We start from the raw sequence: 13,403 nt of genomic DNA, 5'->3' as shown, positions 1-13,403 counted from the left end.
AAGGCGGCCTGCCTTAATGAAGGATGCTGGCTGGACGCTAAGTGAGGTGGAGTGCAGGCCTCACCACAGGTTGACTCAGTGCTCAGGATCAGGTTTTTGGTGACTGCTGGCTGTGTGTCATGTACCACCTGGCAGGTGAGCACCACATTCCCTGGGCAGGTGAGTTCACCAGGATCCAGCTCTTCAGGTCGTAGGTCCCATCCTTGTCCTCAGTGACAACTGAGGCTGCATCTATTTGGGACAATTTACCATTCTACATCCAGGTCAGTTCAAGGCTCTTGGGGTAAACCTTCTTCACTTGGCAGGTGGTATTCACCTGTGTCCTTGGAATGGGCAGTTGGATAACACTGAAGTAGTCTGACTTTGTGGAACAGACAGATCACAGAGGGAAGGATGGATGAGAGAGCACTTCCACCATCACAGCAAGGGAAGCACTGCTAGGCATGCAGCAGGTGCTCAAACAATGTATCTCTTTGCATCTTGAATGAAATCAGTAGGCACAGTTCCAGGCACACAAGTAGGTGCTCAAGTACTGATAGTTCCTTGTTGTTGTTAAGTGCTGTTGAGTCAGTTCTGGCTCATAGTGACCCTGTATAGGGTTTTTGAGGGGTAACTGGTAAGCTTGAACTGCTGACCTTTCAGATTGAACCGACTTTGCAGTCCAGCGCATTAGCCAACAGTGCCACATGAAATCAACAAACACAGTGCCTTGCAAGCAGACAGCATGGAATGACTAGCAAAATGAATTAAACCACCAAGCACATAGGGCCTCAGCATGTAGTCAATGCTCAGTAATTTTTATTGCTATAGGAATCCCGGTGCAGCACTGTAGGATAAGCACAAGTATGTTTGAACCACAGGTCAGTGGTTCAAACTCACCAGCCACTCCTCAGAAACACCTTACAGGGTCACTATGTGTCAGAACTAACTGGACAGCACTTAACAATAGGTAAAATGGACACCGGGTGTGTTGCTATAGAATAAATACTCGACTGTGAACCCCAAGGTCAGCAGGTCAAACCCACCAGCTGCTCCTCAGAAGTCCTATACAGGGTCACTATGAGTAAGAGCTCACTTGACAGCACCTAATAACAACATCAAGAGGTAATATAAATAAAACTACCACCTGGTGTGATGCTGTGGGTTAATGCACCAGACGACAATGTCGTTTGAACCGCAAGGTCGGTGGTTCAAACTCACCAGCTGCTCCTCAGAACCCCTACACAGGGTCACTATGGGTTGGAACCAACTGGACAGCACTTAACAACAGCAACAACAACAACAACACTATGGCACACCACTACCACGTACCACTTGTGCTAGGCAGATGGCAGATGTTAAACTGAAATCTACCATTAGCATTACCATAGTGACAGAGCTGGGCAGCTTGACTGGCGCACTGTGGTTTATGGTAATTGGGAGGGATAATTAGGAATTGGATTCCAGGCAGTATGAACCTGGAGGAAATCTGTGAGAGCAGGTTTGGGGGCAGGTAACGGTGTAGGTTGGGTGAGAGGGTCATCTATCTTGGATGGTCTCAGACAAGTTGGCTGTCCCATAAAGAAAGACATGTAAGTTAGTATGGGCCACCTTACAGATGACCTGAGAGTAGATGACCTCTCAGGTTAGCATCACCTGCTCCTGTTGGAGACATTGTAGGACACATTCCTTTAGTGGGACCTCCTCAGTCTGGAGGGCTAGGAACTCATTCCCATTTTTGAAGTACTTCAGGGTGACATCTCTCGGGGAGAAGCCGTTGGACTCACAGGTGAAGCTCAGTGTCTGCCCAGGTGAGATCCTCGCCGAGGGGCCCAATATCATGGGGGCAGAGGGCTAGGCTACAAGAAGGAGCATTTGTAAGCAATAAACATGACTGCATCATCACCGTGACCAATATAAGCGTGAGGCACTGTTCAGACTCCTCCTGCATCATATTCTCTAACCTGCTGGGAGGGAGGAAGGGATCACTGTCCTCATCTCAGAGCAGGAAACAGTGGCTCCAAAGGTGAAGGGGCCTGACCGAGGCAGACAGTGAGTGGTGGGCCACATATGGAATTCTAGGTCTGAGTCCAAAGTCCGCCTTCCTTTCTCTGCTCCAGGTGATTTCCCACCAAACTTGCCACCAAACAAAATTACCCATCAGTCTCACTCTTTGTATTGACTCTTCCTGGCTGGCCTCAACTGGAAGTCTTCCATGTCATTATTGACATGTGTAGAAATAAACACAAGGGAAGAAGTGGCCGAATGGGACCTCATGAAAGCAGAATCCAGTCTGACCCACCCACTGGTGGTGTGAGTGCTGCACAAGGCAAGACCCTCCTCCTGCCATAACACTCTATGTTGGTTTATTTTAATGGTTATTGCTGCAAAACAGGAGAGCAGATTTTTAAAGGAGAGGGCTGGAGCATCCTCCACACTTTGACAAGCAAAGTGGTGTGTTGCAGAGAGCAGGGGATGTGGAGCCAGGCTGCTTGGGGTTCAGAGCTCAGCTTCTCTATCTGCCCACAGACAAGTCCCTCTCTGAGCATCAGGTCCTCCTCTGTGAAAGGGGCAGGGAAGCCGCTCCCTCTTAGCTCTGGTTATCAGGGTAAATGCCATCTAGGGGATAGATGGAGCCCCTTTCTCCTCTAGTCCCTGTCTTGGGGAAAAAGACAGCATGGCCCAGAGGGATGGGCAGTGCACCAGGAGTCAGCAGCTCTGAGACAGACAGGGCTCAGCCTCTTGCTCCAGGGTCTCCTCCACAAGGGAAAGGGACACCCCACCTGGGAGCCTCAGTGTCTTTATCTGTAACATCTGGAAACTCTGGGTAAAACCGTCCTCCCTGCCTAAGTCCAGGGATGTGGGGAAACTCAGTTACTGTATCTGGAGGGAATCTGACCTTTTCCACGTAAACTACCCACACCCTCTGACCCAGCAGTGCTACTCTCAGTGGACACCCCAGTGTGAGTAGGACAATCAGGTGCAGGTCATCCCTGGCAGCACTGTGTTCGAGGTTGAGGACAGACTGTGTACCCATCCACAGGAGACTGGAAATTAAAAGACAAGAGTTTCTATATGATGAGGTGTTCTGCAGGCCTTAAAATCAGAGGAGAAGCTCTGGCTGAGGCTGAGAGAGGTTTCCAGCCACCTGTGGATTGGAGTGTGAGAGGCCTTCTCAACCTCTGAGGAAACGATGAAACGTAGCAATGCTGGCTCCTGCTCAGGGCTTCAGTTCAAGGAGCTTCTAGTCAGTGTGTGCTGTGTGCAGGGCTCGTCCATGGATTGAGTGTCCAATGTCAGAGCAGCCAGGAGCCTGTTCTGGAAGTTGATGTGGGTTACCGTCCAGACCCCATCACTAACTCACCATGTGACAGGCCCCGTTGTCTCCCAGCCTCAGGTGCCCCGCAGTGAGTGGAGACGGAGCTGCACTGTGTCTACTGACTTTCCACATCTAGGAGTTGGCAAGAGGATTCTGGGCCTCTGGCAGACACCCAAAAAGAGCATCCTCTGTGCTGCCTCAGTCAGGTAACTAACTCCTGATCACCTACATGGGGTGGCTCATCTCTGGGGTGAGGGACCTCCTGAAATGACCAGGCAGAGTCTTCTCTGCTCAGTGGGGCTGTCTGCCCTGAATCACATGGGATTTCCTGCCACAGTTGGTCCTCTGGACATTTCCCCCAACAGGGCTCTCAAATCCACTCCGCGTAGTTCTTTCTGCTCAGTATAATGTATTTGAAGACACATAAAGAGCGTAGTGGTTACGAATCGGGCTGCGAACCTTAAGGTCAGCGGTTCGAAACTACCAGGCGCTCCGCGGGAGAAAGATGAGGCTTTCTACTCCCGTAAAGATTTACACCCTCGGAAACCCTGTACAGGGTCGCTATGGGTCGGACCCGACTCGATGGCACTTAACAACAACAACAAAGAAACTCACACGCCCTCTTGGTCTTGCACTGACCCTCTCCTCACTGGAAATGTCAGAGGGGAAGAGCTTATACCCACTTGTTCATTGCTTTTTTCAACCCCTGAGAGCAGAGCCGGGCACATAGTAGGCTCTCAGCAATTATGTCCAATAAGAGGAGACACGGCCATGGTGCAGGGAAAACTCTGGGGGCAGGAGGTGACCGGGACAATACCCACATGGTCAGTTCCCTCCTCTCTGGGGACCAGACTGGACAAGGTTCGGCTTTGGAGCAGGTGAGTAGGTTTGCAGACTTTTCTCCCTGTGTCATCAGGGGCCTTAAGCAATCTGCATGACCTTTAGGCTTTAATTCCCTGGTCTGTAAGAGGGATGAAAGGTGACCATGAATATAAACACCCACCCTCACCACTGATACTTAGTTGTTGCTCAGAGAACACAGGTGTTATTCCTGAGCTATTGTCACACCAGGGGTGGGAGACCCCATCTGTACTCACCACACACAGTGAGCCGAGTCCCAGCACCAGACTTAAACTCCGTATCAGGGGTCCCTTTCATGAACTTCACACAGTAGTAGGTGTTGGTGTCACCCGGGGTGATTTTACTGATGCTGATGGAATATTCCCTGTTGTCTTTTTTTGTGGTGTCTGTCACATTTCTTACTCGGGGGTAGAGAGGTATTTGCTTATCAATTTTGCTGAAATTGTAGATCAGCTGCCGATCTGGCCCAGTACCCCTGAACCAGTTCATGGGTTCTGAGGATTGCTGGGAGTTGACTATACAGGGCAGAATGGCTGTCTCTCCAGCTGTGACCGACACCATCTCAGGTTGAATTACCAGCAGGTTCTCAGCACCTGTCAGTCCTGCAGGGAACATAGGGCCATTATTCATCCTGTAGGATCCTGTTTTCTCAAGTGTGTATCAGCAACAACGTCCACTCTCTGATGCAAACCGTGACCCAACCTTGTGCTCAGCATGATCCACACACACCCATCTCATTGACTCCTCATCATTGCCAGCACACTGAGACTGGATGACAAAGGGGGAAACAGAGGCAAAGTGTGGTGTGCACCCAGTCTGAGGGGAGTCCTGAGCCCTCTCTGGAAGAGCCATGTGGGAGCTGGGCTTTAGACTTAAACCTGGATTGAGCAGGAGGAGACGGGCCTGCTGTTCCCAACAGAGAACCCAGCCTGGGACAAGGCTCAGGTGTGGGGCAGCGTGTGTGCGTGGAGCTCAGAAAGGAGCCTCAGTTCTGTTTACAGCTGACCAGAAACAGCCCCAGCCGGAGTCGTACTCAGTGGTCTGGGTTCCCAGGTTGTAGAGCAGAGGAAAGATCCAGAGTGTGAAGTGGAAGGACTTGGGTGTGACCCTGGACATCACTCAGGTGTCTGAGAGGGTCAAATGGGGGTGCTCACGAGAGGGAGCCCTGCAAACTGCCCTGCAAACCACCCTGTAAAGGGTGGTCCCTTTGTTGCTGCTGAGCCTTAATTTCCTCTTCTGTTGACTAGTTACTGTGACCCCATCTGGAATCTTAGAGATGGTTAAATACATTATTGGTAGAGACCATGTCAAAAAGGAGAGATTGGCCTTTGGTGTCATCAGACCTGGCTTGAAAGCTGGCTAGATGCTTATTTATGTGTGACTCCATTTACCCACCAGTTTTGGTTGTCGTCTTCTTCTTGGCGATGCTGGCATAGCACCCCACCTGTTCTGAAAAGAAAATAAGGTCGCGTATAGATAGTATTGAGCACTGGCCAGGACACAGGGAGCCTTTTTGTCTCTATGTAAGCAGTGAGGGATTGCGGAAGGGGCTGATGCTCAGCTGACCTCCCCCACCCCAGATTGCTAATGCCCCTGCAGGTCACACAACTGCTGGACAAGGAACACATGGGACCTAGGCCCAGTCCAGACTCCAGGGCTCCTGAGCTAGTTATCTGGAAGGAGCCAAAAGTCAAAATCAAAGGCCATTTGGAGCACAGGAGACAGGATCCTGGTAGAGCACTTGGGGGGTGGGCAAGCGGTGACCACAAGCATGAGGACAAATGGGCAGAAGGACACTACTGTAAGGCATGCAGGGACTATGGAAACAACCCAGGGCCTGGCTGTGAACAACTTGGGGGTGAGAGGAGAGGAAATACAAAGACATAGACCACAATGACCAGGGAGCCACACAGAGAGAAACAGAATGAAACAGAGAGAGGGGAGGCAGACAGAGACAGGATGGAGTGGGGGAAAGAGTCAGTGAGCAAGACAGAGATGGGAGACAGGCAATCGGGTCCAGCCTGAACTCTCCACTGACCCTCGCTGTGACCTTGTGCAAGTCCTGTCCTGCCCTGGCACCTGGCCCTTGCACATTAATCAGGGCTACCACAGATGCAGAGGCAGGGGTGTGGCTAGTGTCGCCCACCAGAGGGGTGGGGCTGGTGGCCAGGTGTATGAGAAACACAGGGAGGCACAGGAGTGCAGAGGCACAGTCGAGACACAACCCAGCATCATCAGAGGCATCAGGGTATGAGACCAATGATGGATGAGGACACAGCTTCCCCTCTCAGCCAGCTCAGCACCACTGTCTCTGGGCCTCATCATCCATAAAGTTGGGAACCAGCAGCTACTTCCAGGACAACCCTAAGTAAGGACTGTATGGCCCAGTTGTCACAGTACCTGTCACATAGGTGGTGCTACCCAAATTCTGCTCCTGTCCCATCATTATCATCACATAGACACAGGATTCATATTTGATTTTCTTGTGATCCTCAGATCCCCACACTAGCATTGTGAGGTCCACAAGGGAGTCTTTCTAACCCCTGGCCTGGAACAGTGTCTGACACAACAGTGGAAAAAACAAAGAAGATTTCTAATAGATTCCAACTCATGGCCACCCTGTGTGTCTCATAATAAACCAGGTTATGACTTTTGGGAAACAGATCACAAGACCTTTCTTCAGAGCTACCTCTGGGTGAATTCAAACTGCCCTCTTTTCAGCTAGTTGTAGAGTGTTTCATTGTTTGTGTCATCTGGGGACCCCCGGCACACCTGAGACCTGCAGTAGAGGAGCTGCATGTGAAGGGCAGAAAGAAGGCCATCATGGCTGAAGCCCATGGAGGAAGGGCAGTGTGGAATAAGAATCAGCTGGCAAGATGGACAAGGCCCAGATGGCTCCACACTGCACAGGCCATGGTACAGACTTAGAGCTTTCTCTAAGTGGAGAAGAAATCACTGGAAGGTTCTGAGCAGGAACTGAGATGAGTTGTTCACTGTAGCTGCTATGGGGTGAAGAGACTGAAGCAGAGAGCCAGGGATGAGGATGACACAGTCTTCAGAGGCCTGCCTGGGGTCAGCTCCTAGTTCTGTGCTCACAAGTGGTGGGACAAGTCCCATCACCTCTCTGAGCCTCTGTTTCTTCATCTGTCTGATGGGTCTAATATCTATCTCAGTGGTAGCTATCTAATTTCTATCTCAGAACTGTGATGAGAATTCCCTGAGACAATGCAGAGAGCAATGATCCAGCACATGGGCTGGTGTGCTCAATGCCGGGACCTTGGTGAACAATATCCTCCTTGGTCTGACTCTGGTGACTCTCCTAACCAACCCCACTCTCAACCACACTGGCCTCACTGCTCCTTCCGGAACATTCCAAGATGATCTGGCTTCAGGGCCTTTGCAGATGCTATTCCTTATGCCTGGAGTGCTCTTTCCCTGATAACCCCAGGGCAGGAGTGTCCCTCAGATTTACTCCCGACTCTGCTCCTCAGAAAGGTACTCATTTTATCCCCATTTTCCCCAAATACCCTCAGCCTGCTCAGGTGTCCTTCTGGGAACCTCCCTCTCCATATGGCATGATTTGTTTATGTGTTTTTTTTTTGTTTCTTCCTACTAAAATGGCACCTCCTTGGTGGTGAGCATTATGTCTATCTTGTTGCTGGTTTTACCCTCACTATCTACAACCACACTTCCTTCTTAGCTGTTGTTTTAAGTGACACCTAGTGTGTGTTCCAATTCATAGCGAGCCTGTGCAGGGTTTCCGAAGCTGTATATCTTTGCAGGCACAGGAAGCCTAGTCTTTCTCTCACAGAGAGGTTGGTGGGTTCAAACTGCCTGTGGACCTTGTGGTTTGCAGTCCAGTCCTTATCTTTCAAAGCCATCGTGTTCCTCTTCCACTTAGTACTGTTACTGTTAAGTGCTGTCAAGTTGATTCACACCCACAGCGACCCTGTAGAGGGTTTCCAAGGAGCAATTGGTGAGCTTGAACCTCCGACCCTGCAGTTCAAATGACTTTGCACAAATGACTTTCCACAGCGCCACACCAGGACTCCTTTCCACTTAGTAGATGATTACAAATATTTGTTGGATGAATAATTGAGATAAAAGTGAGCATAATGACATCAGAGTGTTAAGAGCAAACAGTCTTTAACTCTCACCTGCTGTGTGGCTTGGGGAAGGGTCCAGTTTGGCTTGGGGAACTCAGTCTCCCTATCTGTAAAATGGGAGAAGGAAGGATCACATGATTTCTGGTTCCTTGTGAGGCTCAGGATGCACATCCAGAAATTCACATTGAGTGTGGGTGGGTAGAAGGGTGCAGAGTGTCTAGCATTCACTTTAGAATGTAACAGTAGAATGAGGGGCAGGTGGAACAAGGATTGCGGAGTGTTGATAGCAGTAGTTTATCACACCATTTTTCTTCTAATATTGCATGTTTGGAAATTTCCAAAATAAAAAGATACAGAAGACATGATAATCCCATTTCTCACTCCCTGATTCCAGTCTCCCTCTGGCTCCTGGTGACAATAGGCAGCATCTAGCACTCCAAGCCCCCAAATGGATGTGTTAGGAAATCTCCAGGCACTGAAAACCAAGTCTACAGCATCACCAACTCCCTTCTCAGCTGTTCTGCACCTCCCTGGACTGAGAGTCTGGCAAGGCACCTGGCAGGGAAGAGTCAACTTGCACAGGGCTCCATCAGAAGACCCACCCCCAGGACGGCCAGAAGACAGCAGGAAAATAGTGCCGCCTGTGAGCCTCGATGCTTCCTTGCCCAGTACAGGGTTGGGAACACATTGTGGAAGACCTGCCGTCTCCCCTCCAGGACAGCACACATATGAACAGAAATGCTAGGGACACATCAAGAAGGCAGGACGTCAGCACCTCTGGGCTTCGTTTCCCTTCCTGTCAAACAAGACGAAGAGATAGCTAAGGAATGGTGCAGTACCTAACAACATGGACTCTGTGGTCAGACTGATCTGGAATGCCACCCTGACTCTGACATGAACTGTGTGGCCTTGGGAAAATTGCTTTGCCTCTCTGATTCTTGCTTTCTTCCATGTTTAAATGGCTTGATGGTAATGGTGCTGACCATCCAGAGTGACTAGATACTGCTGGGGTCAAACACACCAAGTGCTGAGTCCAGGAAGTGACTGGAAAGGAGACCCCCTATTACTATTTTATTATTCTCCCATGGAATCAGGATCCTGTCTGATGGAACAGTGGGGACCAGCCCAGCCAAGTTTTGAAATCCTTGACTTGCATGGCTTACTATCTCACCCAGGCCTGCCACAACTCTGCTGGGTAAGTGTGGCAGTCTCTTCTCTCTCTCAGTTTTCTTGGCTATATGATGAGGGGCTGGTTGAGGGAATGACCTGCTCTCTCCAGCCCCCTCCAGCTTCCCAGGGCTGGGAATCCACCTGGACAGAGACTGTTAAAGGCAGGCAGTGCCCAGGGAGCTAATATCCCGGAGCTGACAATGACATCACACTATCTGAGCTTCACTCTACTTGTCCATCTCCCAAAAGCCTCCAGCTGAATGGCATCCACCCACTTAACAGCTTTTGATGTTTTTTGGGTACCAACTGTGTGCAAGGAGCTGTTCTAGGCACCTTATAACACCAAAAACAAAAACAAAACCAACAGTGACCAATTGCCACTGAGTTGACTGACTCACGGAGACCCCATGTGTTTCAGAGTGTAATGGCTCTATAGGGTTTTCAATGGCTGTGATCTTATGGAAGTAGATCACCAGGATTTATGTTGCTTCCTTCCGGGTGGATTAGAACTAACAACCTTTTGGCTTGTGGTGGAGATCAAATCATTTGTGGTCCCCAGGACAATGGGCAATCCCAACTTTATAGATGCAGAAATGAATGAATGAAGTGATGAAGATGATCACAACATTGGCTAACAGATATGGAGTGCTCACTACAGGCTATGCATGACTTCAAGCATTATATCCACATGAATTGACTTAATCCTTACTTAAAGTAGAGTTGTTAATATCATCCCTCTTTTACTGATGGGGAAACTGAGACACAGGAAGTCCAGTTAATTGTCAAGTGGGCAGTAGAGCTGGGATTCACACTGAGTTCTGGCTCCAAGCCCACAGGCTAGCGCTAGGCTAAGTTGTAGCTGTACATGGAGAGGCTTAATAACTCACTGATGTAGCAGAGTATGATGTGAACAGCTGTTCAACATGCAGGGGTATAGCTATAAAACAAGAAGTAAGTAGAAAGTAGCCTCAGATGGGGGCAGAGAAAACCCTGGGGTGAGGGTATGGAGGAGGGAGAAGTCCCCTGGAGTGCAAGGAGAAGCCTACACAAGTGGAACCTTGAAGGATGAATAAGACTTACATATATAAAGGCAAAAATCATGTTGTTGAGTTGATTCTGACCCATGGGGCTATGTGTGTTTCAGGGAAGAATTGCACTCCATAGGATTTTTAATGGTTAGGAGTCCTGGTAAAGAACTCTGGCAGCGTAGCGGTTAAGAGTTGGGCTGCTAACCTCAAGGTCAGCTAGTTCGAAACTACCAGCAGTTCCATGGGAGAAAGATGAGGCTTTCTGCTCTCACAGAGATTTATAGCCTTGCAAACCCTATACAGGGTCACTAGGAGTGGAAACTGACTCCACAGCACACCACCACCACTACCACCAGATGTCCTGGTGTGGTGCTGCGGGTTAATGCGCCAGACTGCAGAGCCATTTGAACTGCAAGGTCAGAGGCTCAATAACAATACTGCTGTTGTTAAGTGCCATCGAGTCGGTTCCGATCCATAACGACCCTAAATTGGTTTTTCGAAGAGGGGCGGGTGCATTTGAATTGCTGACCTTGTGGCTTAAACTGACTTTGTGGTCTAGTTCATTATTCTGCAGGGCCACACCAGGACTCCTAGTCAACCACAAACCAGTTATTCCACCAGGACCCTGGGAAGACAAGGAGGCATCAAACACAGTGGCTATTGAATTAATTCCACCTCAATTTTAACTACCCCCTGACAAATTGATGGTCTAATCCATAATGGCCTTGCTCTGATGGAAAACATTGAGCTTCTGCATCATCTTTTCCCACAGACGTGGTCCATTTTATTCTCGTGTCTTACATCCAGTGTGGTCCATGGGTATAGCTGCTGTTTATGTTGTTGAAAAGATTATTTGTCTTGAGTAAGATATTGATCCTGCAAAGTTCTATATTGTGACCTATGGCGCTGTTGCATTTTGATCACCAATAGTTATCCATGTATATTGTATCCATTTAAGATTGTTGTTGTTGTTGTTAAGTGCCATCGAGTAGATTTCCAACCAATAGCGACCCTGTATAGGGTTTCCGAGGAGTAGCTGGTGAGCTTGAACTGCCAACTTTGCAGGTCAAATGGCTTTGCAGTTTGGCATATTAACCTACAGTGCCACACCAGGACTCCATTTAAGATTGTAGGAGTTGGTAAGAATCTTTAATTTCTTCAATTTTGGCAATAGTGTTTGGTTGTACATATCTGTGACAGTCTTAACTTGTCTTCCTTATAGGCATCTGGATATTATCCTATCACTGACAGCTTTGCATGTACATCAGGATAGATCTTGAAATGCTCTTTTTAACTGAATATGATGCCATTCCTCTTTAATTTGTGATTGCAAGCATAGTAGAACACATGATTTTCAGATTCAAAAGGACCTGTACAAGTCCATTCAAGTTCATTTCATTTTTGAAGACTTGCAATTTTCCTTGATTCGTACTTTGTACCTTCCATGTACCTGTAATTATTAATAGATCTTTGCAGCTGTTTCTTGTAATTTCTGACTCCCTGGTTCTATTGTCTTTACAGGACCAAAGAGCCCCTTGCCATGGCCTCAGGTCCTTCTTTAGGATGGTGCCAGATCCTATAGGTTAATCCCCAGGGTGTGAAAAGCTTTAACTGGGTGTCAGGTATATGAGAGGTGAAAAAATTCAAACAACAGACAGTTGCTGTCCCATCAGTTCTGACCCACAGTGACCCCATTTATTCGAGAGGGGAACTGTGGTTCATTTTCTATGGTTGTGATCTTACAGATGTCTGTCAACAGGCCTTTCCTCTGAGGTGCCTCTAGTACCTAATGCTGAGGCAGTGGAGCACTACCCAGTGATTGGCAGAAAGTAAAGAGGGCTAGAGAAAAGACTGGAACTCCTGTCAGGTAAATCCTCCCTGGACTGGGTGAGAGAAATGGACCCCTCCAAGCAGTAAGATTCCTCCCCCACACCTCCATGCACCCCAGACAGAACTACGACTTCTAGGGGAAGGTTGTTTTGGAGTTTTTTAGTATAAAGACAACCATCCTGAGAAATGTCTTAAAGAGAATGAAGCAGAAAAGAAAGAGCTCTGAGGACTGTGAAGTCATTTAAGAAGGAGGGAGGTAGAAGGCAAGGCACCCAGCTGCCCCACTGCCAAGGAAAGAAGGGTGAGCATTCCTGCACTTGGCCACACTCACCTGTGAGTCCCCGCAGCAGTAGAGGCAGTAGCAAGGAAGACAGCGTCAGGTAGGGCTGGAAGGCCAGGACAGGCATCATGGTAGTCCCTGGAGCTTGCTTGGTGCCACTCTTACCTGGGGAGACCTGGTTTCGGCTCTGTGGAGAGATGCAGCCTTTTCTCTCGAGATGTCAGAGGGAGTGATTGTAATCGGGGAGCACAGAGTCGTGGGGTTTGTCAGTTCCTGCATCTAGACTGTATAACAGAAACCACAGACATCTAAGGTGTTACTGAGAAAAAACTTACAAAGGAGGAAGATTTTTGGAGAGATCCTGGCCAAGTAAGGAGCCAGTGACTAAAGTGCTAGCATGTTAACAGAAGGATCGGTGGTTTGAGCCCACCAGCATCTCTGAGGAAGTAAGATGTGGCAGTCTGTTTCCATAAAAATTACAGCCTGGGAAACCCTGTGTGACAGTTAGACTCTCTCCTACAGGATTTCTATAAGGTTGCTATGAGTCAAACTGAACTGTTGGCATGGGGTTTGGTTTTTGGGCTTTCTTAGACAACTCCTTTAGTGCCCAGGCTCTGTCTCCTGGGCCCTACATATCATCTAAGGGACACTGGTGGGCCTTCCTCTTCCAAGAATCTTGGGGACTTGGGCTGGGTGAAGGCTTCTGTCCTACAATCTTGTGGAGTGGAGTCTGTGTTCAGTCTCCTGTACCAGCCCAACATCTGGGCTCAGGTGAGCTACACACTTGTGCCCAGAGAGAAGCTCCAAAGGCCAGGGAAGGGGGGCCTATT

The 13,403-nt window shown here is 48.9% G+C and overlaps 1 pseudogene; it reads right to left on the bottom strand.

Annotated features, from left to right (window-relative positions):
• Positions 1–1,518: 1,518 nt before the first annotated feature.
• LOC102823548 lies at positions 1,519–12,700 on the bottom strand (annotated as a pseudogene).
• Positions 12,701–13,403: the final 703 nt, after the last annotated feature.

This window comes from Chrysochloris asiatica, unplaced genomic scaffold (genome assembly GCF_000296735.1).
Source record: "Chrysochloris asiatica unplaced genomic scaffold, ChrAsi1.0 scaffold00304, whole genome shotgun sequence".
Lineage (NCBI taxonomy): Eukaryota > Metazoa > Chordata > Mammalia > Afrosoricida > Chrysochloridae > Chrysochloris > Chrysochloris asiatica.
The sequence above is the reverse complement of the archived record's forward strand: the minus strand, read 5'-3'. Positions and strand labels throughout refer to the sequence as shown.